Raw genomic sequence first — 16,207 nt, 5'->3', positions numbered from 1 at the left:
GATTGGGCATACTCAAAAAGAGGGGTATAGGCTTTGTGCTGGATCTCAGCCCTGGAATGAATTTCATCTATAAGAGAGTTCCATTATGTACCTCCTAGACATCATAGTGCTTTTACTCATACTGAACATGCCCTATTACTTTTGGCATGACACCTTGGATTCTTCTTTAATGTATGGTATTTTAGGCATAACAATACCTCCAACTAACGAAAATGACCTTATTATTAGTCAAATGGTCAGGTGCACTTTTACAATGTGGGTACTCAGATTCAAGTATATTTGAAGTTATATTCAAGTTATATTCAAGTTGTACTGTACGCAAGGTTATCTTAATGATATTTTTAGAATATTTTTAAGCAGCCAGTCACCTGTGGTTCATAGATTCAAAAGCCAAAATAGATCGCTGCTCCAGGCCAATAGGGGCTGCAGGAAGTGGCACGAGCTAAGGGATGTGCTTACCCTGGCGGGCCACGTGCCAAAGGTTGCCGATCCCTGACCTGTAGAACAAAGGCCACAGAACTTCCCTAAAATAATCCCAGTGAATATCTATTAGAAAAAAATATCCAATCTTGATTTTAAAGGTGATGGAGAATCCAGCGGGACACTTGGTATATTGTTCCAATGGTTAGTTACTCTCACTGTCTAGACTTTAATTTGCTTGCACATTATAAATGTGACCAAGTCATAATCACTTGTACCTAAGCTACCATTATGTTTTAGTTATGTGATCAGTTCCTCTTTATCTGTGAAGATAAAGTCTAATTCCCACATATTGGATGCTTCACTTTTGAATTAGGAAAATGTCATCCATAATGTTTAGTAAGTCCAAGGATGTTTCAGTGCTGGCAGCACTGTGATGTGCTGCATGTCATTCAAATGGAAGTCCTCCAGGATCACACAACTTTTTTTCCACTACACATTATAGCTAGATGTGTAAAGAGCTGGTCACCCTGTTCCCTTCCGTGACTTGGTGGTTTATAGCTGACACCAATTAATGTCCCAATTTGCTCTTGTAGCAGGGTGGTTACCCGCTTCTGCCCTGCGGGGCTTGAAACAGCCCAGGAGAGGGCTGTGGCTGGGACAAGAAGCCTGGGCTGATTAAGGAAGGTAGGCTCAGCTGTGGCCATGCCCCAGTCAGGCCCAGCTGGCCCCTATAAGAGGTTGTGAGCTAGAAGCCAGTCAGTCTCCCTCTGATTGTAGAGGGAGAAGGGCCTGGCTGCAGGGACCTAAGCAAGACACCTAGATTGGGAGCAGGGCTGGGGAAGGGCCAGAGGAGCTGCAGGCCTGACTATAGGCTGAATAGGTACAGGGTTGCAACGGGGCAGCCCATGGGTAGGCAGAGGTGGAGGTCTGAACCCCTTTGCCTGTGATGAGTGGCTTATACGGCAGTCTGCCCCAGTGAACGGGGGCTAGATGGAGACTGGGCAGTAGCCAAGACTGAGGTAAAGTGGAGATAGTGGGTGGGGGTTCCCCTGGGACGGGGAGACCCAGAACTGTGGAGTTACTGCCAGGGGGCAACACCCAGTTAAAGGGGCACCAGGGTCCTGGGAGGGACATGGGGACCAGAGTGAGGTAAGGCAGATCACTAGCCTGCAGAGGGTGCTCCTGGATGGAAAATGAGCTAATTCCTGAGGATGACCAGCAGGAGGCGCCACAGAGGTGAGTCTGCACTCTTACAGCTCTTTATTTATAAGGACATTCATAACCAATTCAAGATCACTTTTTCTGAGTTATGGGTGATTTAGGAACAGGTAATTACCATTTTTGACATAGAGTGCCACTTCCCTATTTTTATGCTCCCCTTTTGTTATTAGTTTAATGCCCTTCTAACTACTCTAGCCAGCCTGTCCCTGAAGGGATTGTTTTGCCTTCTACTTAGATGGAGGATATCCAAACTATACAGACCCCTTTCACCAGTGTTGTGCAAAACCCAAACCCTCCACCACTTACCTAGTCAGCAGTTCACTTCCAGAAGCTTCTGCTTTCCTTTGCGAAAGGGACAGGAAGGATCTCAGAAAAGATCATTTGGACATTCATCTTCAGCATGCTTCCAAATACTGTGAAATCTTCTAGTATCTGTGAGATATCCCATGATGCAGTGTCATTACTACTGATATGAATTATCACCTATGGATCCTTACCTGTCGACTTTAGAAGCCTACCCAATCTTAGAGTGACATCTCGAGTCTTGGCTCTGAGAAGACACCATCTGTTCTGTTGTCCACCTGTTCCTTGCAAAATGTTCTTTCCATGCTTCTAAGTACTAAATCCCCAATAAGGATTGTTTGTCATTCTTGGAAAATTCTAGGCAAGCTTGATTTTCTTACAGGTTGGGCCAAGCTACCATTCACAGGTACACCACTCCCTTCTCCCTTCTCTCCATTCCCTAGGCTAGATCTTGAGAAGTATCTTCCACAGTTTCCATGTTGAAGAACTGGAATCATCTAGAAACCTTTAGTGGTTTGGAATTCCTCCTGGTCCTTTTCTCTCTGCCCATCCTCATCTGTCTCCAGATGTGAAGAATGCCAACATGATCTTTTATCCCTGGTGATTACGAACTGCCAGTCCTCCTCTCTGGATTCCTGTGTCTCTGTCTCCTTGGTGGCCAGCTCCTTTCATTCTTTAATCTCAGGCACAGATGTGTCTAAGCCTGAGTGTCTAGGAACTACACAGCTTCTCTAATTCTCAGTAACATCTTTACTTGTTCCTCTAACCCAATAGGGTGTGTTTCTCCTTTAGCAAAGCCACCCATTTGGATGTCATGCACAGGAAATATCTTCTGGTTTCAGGCAGGAAAGAAAACATGGTACATCAATTCAGGTTACCAACTCTGTGCTATTTCTGGCCTTCCAGAAATTGCACATACAGCTTCTCACACACTCTCTCTCAATTACCTCGGAAAATCTCCTGTTAGCTGCTCCTATCAGCAGCCTTTGCGTTCAACTAGCATGTGACTTTTTATATGAAGGTTCCCTGCTTAGCTCAGCTCCATCCTCACACCAGAGCAATTAACCACACAGAGACTTCAAACAGCTGGTTTGATCAAAGCTCCATGGGTCAGAGCCTCATGGGCTTTACCAAGGTACAGTTAAAAAACATCTTACAGAGAGTATTAAAGTGATAAAATAAAATAAAGTAAAATAAAATAGCATGGAGACATTATATGGGATGTAGTATGGAGATCATATGTACATTTCTGAGCATTTAAACCAAGAAAGTATATATGTGTGTAATAAACATAGTCCCTTGCTCTTTGAAACTAGTGTGTCTGTGTAATGCACATCTACATACACACACTATGTCCTTTCGCTATACAGTATTACATTTGCTTCAGAAAGCTTAATCATTTGTTATTTTCTCTGCCAGCTGGTACTTATTTATGATAGTGGAACTTTCTGACATTCTTCTGACATTCTGCTTTTCATTTTATGTTAGATAAGACCTCTCTTTTTCCCTGAGCCATATATTGTAAATTGTGTCAGGGAAGGGGGAGCATTCAGAGGGAACCCACCAACTTTATAAAATTCAGCAAAGTTTACTTGATGCCGTTAATGATTAGCAGACAAAAAGATTTCTATTTTTTAAAGGACAGGAAGAAGCAGTTCCTGCTAGAAACAGTGTTTTGAACTCAAGATATGACATGCTAATGAAAGTTTGTTCTGTCAATGTAATGTTTTTCTAACTTGGGACCTAGATCCAAGCTCATTGAAGTAAGTGAAAAGAGTCCTGTTGACATCAGTGGACTATAGAGTAAGCTCTTAGGGTGAAATCCTGACCCCACTGAAGTCAGTATGAGTTTTGCCACTGTCTTCAATGGGGCCAGGGCTTCATTTTTAAAGATTTTTTTGGTTGCCGGTGTGATTGCTGATATTCTGCTGGAATCTTGTGGAAGCTCAGAGAATTTTCTCTCCTGTCATGAAGTTCAGCTCACCACTTATTAAAATGAGTTATATTTCCAATCGGTTTACAGACTAATAATTACAATGGTTCCAAACACAACAGCTATTGGTCCAGATTAGTGAGTTGGATTATCAGCATGCAGAAAACAGTTATTTTCAGAGGTATTTTACATCCCCTACAACTCTACTGTTAGTTTAAATCCTCACTGTTGCTTGGTTCTAACTCAGCTCTCATCTGATATGTTGTTTGTTGTGTATTACATTCAGTAACTCTCCTTCACTACTAACTTCTCAGGCCTGTTTGGAGAAGTAACAATGAGCTGACTATGAGCACTCCTAAGGGTGTGATGTGCTATGATTTGCAAGTGAGTCAGCAATGTTGGCTGTGGAACATAAAAGCAAAAGAATTGTTCTCTTGCTTTTTCCTTTCTCTGAACTGGTTGCTATAGGCAGAAAACACAGACTGCTGATTCAACCAGCCCTTCCTGAGAACCTGACTGAGGCAAGTGGCAACCTATATCATCAACTGTTTTGTACAACAAACAATTTCCATCCCAAATTCATCTCCCATTTTGCAGAGGCCATTAGCCCTTACAGAAAAGTCCTATACAAGTTACAGAATGATAATTATGGATAGTTATCATTTATTACATTAGATAGGTTTTTAGAATAATTTCTATAGAAACCTATTTAAATTCTGTAGAACCCTGTTGGTTTCATCCTTATTACATTCCATGTGACTTTTCCATAAAGTTCTGTCTTTTCCATTGATTCCTGTCACATACCCGCCCCGCAGATCACTTTGCTTCAAAAAAACCGAACAGTCCAGATTTGGAAGAATTTGCCTTTTCAGTAAAGAACTGAGGCATGTATCTGAGGCATATGGGTCACCATTGGTTCTCAATCTACTCTGTAATTTAGTTTATAAGTTGTATAGAACCTGTCATTAGAGCAAAACAATGCTCTAATTACATTTTAAAATTATGCTTAGAAACAAAGGAGGCCATGGGAAACAGGGAATGTATGTTAGCAGAACCTTGGAGCTGCTTTACCTTATTCTATGGGCTAGGCAGGTCCCTAGCTGCCACAGAACACAGAGAGCACACAGATGGCTTAAAACCACCTTCCTGCTCTAAACCCCACCTTCCTGTGCTCAATGTAGAGATGGGGGAAACTCAGAACTGAGACCAGGATTTTTATCTTGCTGGTATTTGTTGCGTAGGTAACTTTTCAAAGCAAAAGGGCTTGAAGTACAATGAATAGACTTGATTGTGATCTCACTTACAACACTAGTGTAAGTCAGCAGCAACTCTATTAATATGAATGGACTTGCACTGGAGAAAGTGATAGGAGAATCAGGCCCAATAGTTCTATGTAAATTTTTTATCTAGTGCCACTCTGTGCTTTTAAAAGAAAGCAGCACAAATTTCTACCTCCTCCTCATTTAAAATGAAACCTGAGTTTGAACATGGCTTCATGTGTAGCTCCAACTGGAAATCATGCAATGGGAGCTCAGGGAATTTCTTTCCTTCGATATTGTTATATTTCTACATATCCAGCTTGTGCTATTTGCTTTTCTCCCTGCTGCATTAAATGGAAAATGCCATAAACAAACAAATCCAGGGACAATATGAGATATTAATATTTTATGCAGAAGACTGCCCAGACACAATTTCCCATTAAAGGAATACAGATGAATACAGAGGGATCCTTATTTCCAGCTGTGATTTTTACTGGCCTTTGTAGAAAACGCAAGTGCAGATGTACCAAATACTAACAATGACAGCTCAGCTGGGTAAATGCTTTCTTGGCAACCAACAGCCAGTTACATTCTTCTTGCTGTTTAGATCTTCAGCATCATACATTGCATCATGTTGGCATCATATCACAATGAGAGACAATATGCACCCTGGTGTATCTCCACATTGTCCTACAGCAACCACATCTAAAATGTCCAAAAGCAGCGTTTCTCAAACTGAGGTCTGCAAGGGTCCATGGGCCCCATGCATCAACTCCTCCCCCTCCCTACCTCAACTGCTCTCTCTCCCTCCCAGAGCCTCCTGCACACTGGGGAACAGCTGTTTAGTGACATGCAAGAGGTCCTGGGAGGAATGGGGAGGAGCAGGGACAGGGTGCGCTCGGGGGAGGGGGCAGAAAGAGGTGGGGAAGAGGAAGGGCAGGACCGGGAAGAGGTGGGGCTGGGGTGGGGCCGGAGGGGTGGGGGAAGGGATGGAGTGAGGGTGGAGCCTGGGGCTGAGTGGAGGAGATTGGGGGTCCTCGAAAAAAATTAATTCAAAATGGGGGTCCTCGGGTTGCTAAAGTTTGAGAACTGCTGTCCAAAAGAAGGAGAACCATTGTAAGGGATTGAACCTCTCCTGCAGTTATTGTTGAATTTTAAACCCTGTACCCAGGGTTAAAATGATCCCAAAGAAGTGCCAGGTCTATCACTACCTTGCATATAATCCCAACAAATTATTCTCTAATTCTCAGATTGTTAACACTTTCTATATTCTTAAATCTTGTCTGAATTAAAGACATTTCGCGTCAGTGTGGTCATGATGACTTAAGGGGTTTACATCGTCCCTACTCTGCCCTTCTTGCTTTCTGTGCTCAGACTGGCTTACATTTTTCTCCACTTTTTTTTTTAAAGTAATAGAAAATGCAAAATATCAATTTAAGACAAAAAAGGGGGGAAACCCCTTTCGCTTTCAGATCAAACATTTGCTGTCCATTCACATAAAGACTGTTCAGTGAGCATTTTGGCGAACAGACATGAAAACAGATGTGTTTATGCTATTTGTATCCTTGGAAGGATGAAAGCAGTGCTGACGCATTGCATTCAGATTCACAGCAGGAGCATTGCAAGTGATGTTGTCATGCCAATGAGTCCCACTCCAGGCAAATAGTCATGTCACCCTCTTGTGGGAGAAAGAAAAATGTTCTCTTTATTGTAATACTCACACTTCGTAGTGCCCACAAAGAGAGGCGATGCATGGGGGGAGGGATGTGGGGTCATGTGTGTCTCCCCCCCCCACAGATTTGCTGCTTGTCTTGGACTAAGCATGCTCAGATGGACTGAGCATGCTCACTAATATCTGCTGAAGCCGCTGACCTCATTCTGCCCCATTCCCCTCCCCCACCCACACACACACTATTGGCAGGTACAGGTCATCTCTGCCCATAAATGTGTTAGGAGCTTCACTGCACATACACAGAAGACAGGTTCTTCTCCCCTAATGAACTTAACAAGTAAATGACAGACAAGAGAGTAGAGCTGAGTGAAGAATTTTTTTTTAAAAATGTCACTGAAAAACTGGAAACCAAAAAGTTTTCAATATTTTGGGCTTTCTCACCTCACCCTTACCCACACTCACATTTCCCCTTTCCCTCCCTTTTCCATTACGGAAAAAATTTGAAAATAAAAATCCAGTGAAAAATTTCAAATTAAACAGTTTTAGTTTTGTTCAAAAATTTTCCATTGAAAATAAATACCATTGTTGACCAGTTCTACAAAGACAGATACAATATACACCAGGCAGGGGAATGGTAAGAAAGGACACAAGTTACAGAAAAATTATATACTTGGACACTTAGTAATGTTTTAGGTAGAGTAGGCAAACTAACTGAAGCAAATAATTTAAACAAGGAATTTAGCCCTTATTTCTTTCTTTTACAAATGTCTCATTATGCAAACAAACACATTGTATGACTTTCAACCCTGTGCAGAGGACCAGCACAACATCTGTGTATCACTTACTCCCCATTTAAGCAAATAAATCATATATAGGTCTTGTGCTGGTTTTCTTCATAGGGTACATTCTAACTGAATCAGGCCCTATACTAGGAAGGGAAGGAGTTAACTGCATTCAAAGGGAAAGGCCAAGGACCTGTCCCAGTCGGGGAAAGCTGCTCATCCTGTCTGTTAAAAAGAGTAGGTCTCATTAGATTACAGAGGCAGCAGTAGTGATTTAACAGTTGAGATTGAAGTGAGCTTCTCATTTAGTGTGGAGTTATATATACTTAGTGTGGCAAATTGCCGGCACTATTATGGTGGGTCTCGCACTTTTTCTTCTTTGGGGGGCAGGTTCAGGGCACCATTTCTGGCCCCTGAATTGGAATATTAACTGCCCCACTAGTGTCCTAGAGGAGGGGAGTGGAGAGGGATGGACCTGGGCCCGCCCTCTACTCCAGGTCCCAGCCCAGGGGCCCTGAGGATAGTGGTGAACCACTTGAACTGGCGGTTCCTTCCCCTGGGCTACTTCCCTCTCCTGCCCTTCAGCTTGTGGGGGGGCTTCCTGCCCTCCCTCTGCACAAGCCAGGTGCCACTTTACCTAGGGTCTTGGACTTCTTAGCCCACCACAGCACTTCTCCAAACTTTCCTCTGCTTCCCTTCAAACTGTTCTCTGCTCCAACACCAATCCTTCCTGCTCCAACTCCTCCTCTGTCTGATTGAAGCAGGGGGTTTTTATCAGGTGACTGACTGCAGGTGCTCTAATTGGCTTCAGGTGCTCTAATTGGCTTCAGGTGCTCTAATTAATCTATAGCAAACTTTCTTCCTTCTACAGGGAATAAGGCTCCCTTCTAACCCTCTCCTGCTGCCCTCTGGCCATGCTGTATCACATTAGCAACAGCTTAATCTGCCCATCTTTACTCACATAGGTCCTGGAATTATCCTGGTGTGAAGTGGTTTCCATCATTTACAGTTTGGTTCAATGGCTCTCAACACCACTACACAAATTGTTCCAGGATCCCTGCGTACACACATATTTTAGCTTGAAATTGGTGCTCAAGCTACTTGTTTTGACTGTTCATTCAGCTATTTACTAGTCATCATTAGTAGTGTGGAATTGGGCACCCAAGTCACAAAATATTGTTTCTCTTCATTGACGGTATGTCTGAGAGTTTTACGAACAGGAAGGAACTCAAAGGGAATTCCAGATGTCCAGATACTTTTGCTGCAGACCTTCACTTGAGTACATATTTGCATGAGAATTCATTCAACTTTTGCTTTCTGCAAATGTTCATCCAAACAAAAAGCTCACCTCTACTAATGTTCTTTTTGGAAAACAGAAGGTCTCTAGATGCCATGTATGTGAATACATGTTTTTTATTCAAATAAAATGTTTGTGTCTATCCTGTCACAGTGTTCGTCCCAGCTCCACTTGAATGGATCATGTCATAAGTTTGTGCCCAAAAACAACCCAAAAAGAAAGTTTCCCCATTTATTAACATGATGTAGAGCTAGTTGGTGTGATTTGTAAATTGGAGACATACAGCTTATGTCTATGATCTCAGCCGAGATTTTATCCATGTCTCCACCATGGTCTATTTATACCCATATTCATTCAACAAGGGAAGTGGAACTTGTGGGGGCAGGATGTCACATTTTGAAAGAGTGAAAGAGAATTATGTGTACTGCAATATCCCTTCTGAAGTACTGGTTTCAGAGGCAAGCTTCCAGGAATATATTGCTTCAAGTTGATCCATGGGGTACATGTTTTCAAAGAGTTGCACTAAGACCATACATGTCTGATTTACATTTATGGGGAGTTGTATGCCTTGCACTTTTTGGTTAGGAGTTTCCATCACTCTAAACAGATATGGTATCTCAGAGATTGTAGCAGGCTCCATGTTGGATTATTCCTTAAATGCTTCATTACCATCTCTTTAGGGGAGATATTCCTTTCTCTCAATATATACCTTTCTCAAATATATAAGCACACTACATCTTATTACAGACAGCCACACAGTAGATTTGATAACATATGGGGTTGCCTCATACAAAATGAAAATTGCACTTTCATATTATAGTAATTGTATCATGTACTGCCATGCATACTAAACAAATATTGTGAGGTGTTCCTGTCACAGTTGTGAAACATCCTAGAAAATGCCCCATTCACCTTATAAGAACATAAGAATGACCATACTAGGTCAGACTAAAGGTCCATCCAGCCCAGTATCCTGTCTACCGACAGTGGACAATGCTAGGTGCCCCAGAGGGAGTGAATCTAACAGGTAATGATCAAGTGATCTCTCTCCTGCCATCCATCTCCACCCTCTGACAAAACAGAGGCTAGGGACACCATTCCTTACCAATCCTGGCTAGCTATTAATGGCCATAACCTCCATGAATTTATCTAGTTCTCTTTTAAATCCTGTTATAGTCCTAGGCTTCAAAACCTCCTCAAGCAAGGAGTTCCACAGGTTGACTGTGCACTGTGTGAAGAAGAATTTCCTTTTATTTGTTTTAAACCTGCTGCCCATTAATTTCATTTGGTGGCCCCAAATTCTTATATTATGGGAACAAGTAAATAACTTTTCCTTATTCACTTTCTCCATACCACTCATGAATTTACATCTCTCTATCATATCGCCCCTTAGTCTCCTCTTTTCCAAGCTTAAAAGTCTTAGCCTCTTTAATCTCTCCACATATGAGACGCATTCCAAACCCCTAATCATTTTAGTTGCCCTTCTCTGAACCTTTTCTAATGCCAGTATATCTTTTTTTAGATGAAGAGACCACATCTGTACACAGTATTCAAGATGTGGGCGTACCATGGATTTATATAAGGGCAATAAGATATTCTCTGTCTTATTCTCTATCCCTTTTTGAATGATTCCTAACATCCTGTTTGCTTTTTTGACTGCCACTGCACACTGCGTGGGCGTCTTCAGAGAACTATCCACGATGATTCCAAGATCTCTTTCCTGATTAGTTGTAGCTAAATTAGCCCCCATCATATTGCATGTATAGTTGGGGTTATTTTTTCCAATGTTGCATTACTTTACATTTATCCACATTAAATTTCATTTGCCATTTTATTGCCCAATCACTTAGTTTTGTGAGATCTTTTTGAAGTTCTTCACAGTCTGCTTTGGTCTTAATTATCTTGAGCAGTTTAGTATCATCTGCAAACTTGGCCACCTCACTGTTTACCCCTTTCTCCAGATCATTTATGAATAAGTCGAATAGGATTGGTCCTAGGACAGACCCTTGGGAACACCACTAGTTTCCCCTCTCCATTCTGAAAATTTATTTATTTATTCCTACCCTTTATTCCATGTCTTTTAACCAGTTCTCAATTCATGAAACGATCTTCACTCTTATCCCACGACAACTTAATTTACATAAGAGCCTTTGGTGAGGGACCTTGTCAAAGGCTTTCTGGAAATCTAAGTACACTATGTCCACTGGATCCCTTTGTCCACATGTTTGTTGACCCCTTCAAAGAACTCTAATAGATTAGTAAGACATGTTTTCCCTTTACAGAAACCCTGTTGACTTTTGCCCAACAATTTATGTTCTTCTATGTGTCTGACAATTTTATTCTTTACTATTATTTCAAATAATTTGCCCGGTACTGACGTTAGACTTACCGGTCTGTAATTGCCGGGATCACCTCTAGAGCCCTTCTTAAATATTGGTGTTACATTAGCTATCTTCCAGTCATTGGGTACAGAAGCTGATTTAAAGGACAGGTTACAAACCATAGTTAATAGTTCCTCAATTTCACATTTGAGTTCTTTCAGAACTCTTGGGTGAATGCCATCTGGTTCCAGTGACTTGTTACTGTTAAGTTTATCAATTAATTCCAAAACCTCCTCTAGTGACACTTCAATCTGTGACAATTCCTCAGATTTGTCACCTAAAAAGGACGGCTCAGATTTGGGAATCTCCCTAACATCCTCAGCTGTGAAGACTGAAGCAAAGAATTCATTTAGTTTCTCCGCAATGACTTTATCGTCTTTAAGTGCTCCTTTTGTATCTCGATCATCAAGGGGCCCCACTGGTTGTTTAGCAGGCTTCCTGCTTCTGATGTACTTAAAAAACATTTTGTTATTACCTTTGGAGTTTTTGGCTAGCCATTCTTCAAACTCTTTTCTTACATTTTTACACTTAATTTGGCAGTGTTTATGCTCCTTTCTATTTACCTCACTAGGATTTGACTTCCATTTTTTAAAAGATGCCTTTTTATCTCTCACTGCTCTTTTACATGGTTGCTAAGCCACGGTGACTCCTTTTTAGTTCTTTTACTGTGTTTTTTAATTTGGGCTATACATTTAAGTTGGAGTCAAGTATCAGAGGGGTCGCCATGTTAGTCTGGATCTGTAAAAAGCGACAAACAGTCCTGTCTTTGTCGCTTTTTACATTTAAGTTGGGACTCTATTATGGTGTCTTTGAAAAGTGTCCATGCAGCTTGCAGGGATTTCACTCTAGTCACTGTACCTTTTAATTTCTGATTAACTAACCTCCTCATTTTTGCATAGTTCCCCTTTCTGAAATTAAATGCCACAGCATTGGGCTGTTGAGGTGTTCTTCCCACCACAGGAATGTTAAATGTTATTATATTATGGTCACTATTTCCAAGCGGTCCTGTTATAGTTACCTCTTGGACCAGATCCTGTGCTCCACTCAGGACTAAATCAAGAATTGCCTCTCCCCTGGTGGGTTCCTGTACCAGCTGCTCCATGAAATATCGAGAAATTTTGTCTCTGCATTTCGTCCTGAGGTGACATGTACCCAGTCAATATGGGGATAGTTGAAATCCAACTCTATTATTGGGTTCTTTATTTTGATAGCCTCTCTAATCTCCCTTAGTATTTCATTGTCACTATCACTGTCTTGGTCAGGTGGTTGATAATAGATCCCTAATGTTATATTCTTATTAGAGCATGGAATTACTATCCATAGAGATTCCATGGAACATGTGGATTCATTTAAGATTTTTACTTCATTTGATTCTACATTTTCTTTCACATATAGTGCCACTTCCCCGCCCCCCTTCCACGACCTGTTCTGTTCTTCCGATATATTTTGTATGAATGATTGTGTCCCATTGATTGTCCTCACTCCACTAGGTATCTGTGATGCCTATTATATCAATATCCTCCTTTAACACGAGGCACTCTAGTTCACCCATCTTATTATTTAGACTTCTAGTATTTGTGTACAAGCACATTAAAAAATTGTCACTGTTTATTTGTCTGCTCTTTTCTGATGTGTCAGATTCTTTTTTATGTGAATGTTTCTCGTCTGATCTAGCCCATACTTTATCCTCTTCCATCCTCTCCTCCTGACTAAAACCTAGAGAATCTCTATCAATAGACTCTCCTCTAAGAGAAGTCTCTGTCAGATCCACATGCTCCTCTGCAGCAATCGGCATTTTCCCATCTCTTAGTTTAAAAATTAAGAGAAGGGGGAAAGCCTCATTCACAAAAAGCCTCCCTCACAAAAAGCATTAAAATGCTAAATTTATTGTATTTTTGTAGAGGTTTTTATCATTAGACTGTATGCTCTAGGCGATAATGAATTGTACAATATTTCCACATAATTACTACATGTATGACTCAGAAAGTGCTTATCAAGGAACAAAAATTGGAATAATGCATGGTGCAATGTGATGCAATATGGTTTGAGAAAAGACAAAATAGGGGACACAATAAGACAACACCAACGAACTGTAGTGTGATTAATTGTGCACAATGAAACAACACATCCCCATATATCAGCAGAGAGATGGTACCTATCGTGATTAGACTGTGATCTGTCTTAATGCTATTAATTCCATAATAACTTTAATCACATATTGTCACATATGGTGTTGCCTTTAATATGACTGGTGAAACAATGGTTTTGAACCTGGAATAATTGCCTTTTCTTTTTGAGAAACAGGAATGCAAAAAATTTTGCTTCTTCATGAACTACAGAAAGATGATTTTTCTCCAGTTTCGCTGGCAGTTAGCATAATTAGGATCAAAATTAGCACTGGAGGGATTTCACAAGGCTTTACTATGCACTCGGCAGAGTGCCTCATTTCTCACATCTCTGCAGGTGTTCAACAAGTCCAGATTGTTTGATTCCAGGGATTGGTTTTGCCAGCTAATTGTGTTTATAACAATAGCTGATGCAGAGCGTGGGAAGCTAAGCTTGTTTGTTTTCACTGCCTGACTCAGGATGTCTACATAGGAAGCTATGATACAACAGCAGTTTGGTATCATGAGAGGATATGGGCTCAACCAAACCCCCAGATCTATACATCTCTGAATTTTGAGAACATTCACAATCAATGTTCTGCTCTAGATCTGAATTTTGTGGCTGGCCTATATTTCTATAATTGTGTATGAAGGATAACTTGGGAGCGTAGCACTAGGTTGCAGCAAAACTGGGACTATGTAACAAAATGGACAAAAATATAATACCTATTTAAAACATACAATTCTCTGCAGACAGCCTCTCCGCTGGCCAGTTTAGGGCTTGGCTACACAGGGAAGTTATTCTGAAAGAAGGTAGGATGTGAATTTAAAGTGCAACCCAGTGGAATAGCACCTCCTCCAGGGGACACTATAATTCTGGAAAAAGAGTATCCATGCAGAGAGCTAGTACAAATACCTATTGTAGAATACCTATTCCAGTCAGTTTCCTCACATAGGAAAGTACTTACAGGCAGTCAAGGCAAAGGCTTTCCTCTGTTTGGTCCAGACAAACATAGGCAGGCTTGCTTCAGCCAAAGGAGTCCAAAGTAATGGGCAAATAAAGCAGTGTTAAATTTAAAGTCTGTGGCAGAAGTACAGTCCTGTGGTGAGAAGATAGCAGTCTTTTTCCATAAGTACTCTGTGCTATCTGAACAGAACTTAGTCTGGGAATCACCTGACTCTATTGCCTCCCTGGACTAGGAGAGGACAGAGAACATTTTCCTTCTAAATACTCCAATCTACTTTCCTTTCCTGTTTATATATTCCCTAAACCCCCAAAAGTGTTAGTATACAGTTATGGCTGATAAGTACAAATCCAATGAATAATCTCACTAAAAACAAAATTTGCACTTCCAAAGTGAATTAAACTAAAACCAGTTTAAGGCTGAATAACTTTAAACCTGAATAACAGTGTCCATAGAGGGATTTAGTACAGTTTAACTAATCCACTTCAAATTCACACTTTTTTAGTTAAGTTGGATGTCCCTGTGTAGAGAGGCCCTAAGAAGGTTTATAGATTATCAAAAAATAGAGAGACAGTGAATACCAATTCTCAGAAAGGTAATTTTTACATGTATTTATATACAGTATAAGGAGGAGACAGTATGACACTGCAAAAATACCTCAGTAAATGAAAAATATGCATTTTTATAGTGTCATTGCGAATTCCAGATGCCTTCAGTCTTCCTGCCTAGTATCTTAGGCCTGGTCTACATGCGGGGGAGGAGGGTGTTGATCTAAGTTACACAACTTCAGCTACGTGAATAACGTAGCTAAAGTCAATGTACTCAGATCTACTTACCGCAGTGTCTTCATTGCAGTAAGTTGATGGCTGATGCTCTCCTGTCAATTCCGCCTGCGCCTCTCGCCCTGGTAGAGTATCGGAGTCCACGGGAGAGCGCTCAGCAGTTGATTTATCGTGTCTAGACTAGATGCGATAAATCGACCCCTGCTGTATCAATCGCTGCCCATCAATCCAGTGGGTAATGTAGACAAGCCCTTACTTCTCAGGCAGCCTGGCTGCTCAGTGTAAAGTGAGTAAGGATGGCCAAATGAAGCTGTCCCTGAATATATATATAAGTCCACACTAAATGAGAATCTCAATTCAATCTTAAATTTGGCATCACTACTGCTGTCTCTATAATCTAATGAAGTCAGGTAGGATCTACTCTTTTTGACAGGCAGGATGATCAGCTTCTCTAGGCTGGGATAGATCCTTGGCCTGTTTCCTTTTGAATCCAGTTAACTCCTTCCCTTCTTGATACAAGGCCTGTTTCAAAGCCCTTTGAAATCAATGGAAATCTTTCTATTAACATCAGTCAAATCTGGATCAGTCTCTAAAGGTGGGGTGTGTACACACCATCACAAATGGGTTGAACCAAAACTTTGGAGCTGACCACCCACTAGGGTCAGGGGGACCTGAAATCCATATCTGGCTCAGATATTTGTGGCCTGGGCCGACCTCTAATCTTAGCACCAAATCTTGTTTTAATCAGCATAATATCCATTTTAGGAACTTTTGAGTCTCATATAGATTTATCAGAAAATGGAATTACCCACGAGACAGAAATTCTATTATTTCAAAATTTATTTTTGTCTTCTATTGGGACAAACAACTGAAATAGCAAAACGCTAAAATGAAAAATGCTGAGACAATCAAAGCAATGTATTTTGAAAGAAAAGGCAGTTCAAAATGTATTTTTTCATTTAGCATTTTCCCTTTTAAAAAATCAGAAAATTTCATCAAAATGATATTTTTTAAAAAATCAGGAACATTTTTGATCAAATAATTTCATCCAGTTGAGCAACCTCTACTCCCATTATCTTCAGTG

This window comes from Mauremys reevesii, linkage group 3 (assembly GCF_016161935.1).
Source record: "Mauremys reevesii isolate NIE-2019 linkage group 3, ASM1616193v1, whole genome shotgun sequence".
Classification (NCBI taxonomy): domain Eukaryota; kingdom Metazoa; phylum Chordata; order Testudines; family Geoemydidae; genus Mauremys; species Mauremys reevesii.
This window is presented reverse-complemented; position numbering follows the sequence as displayed.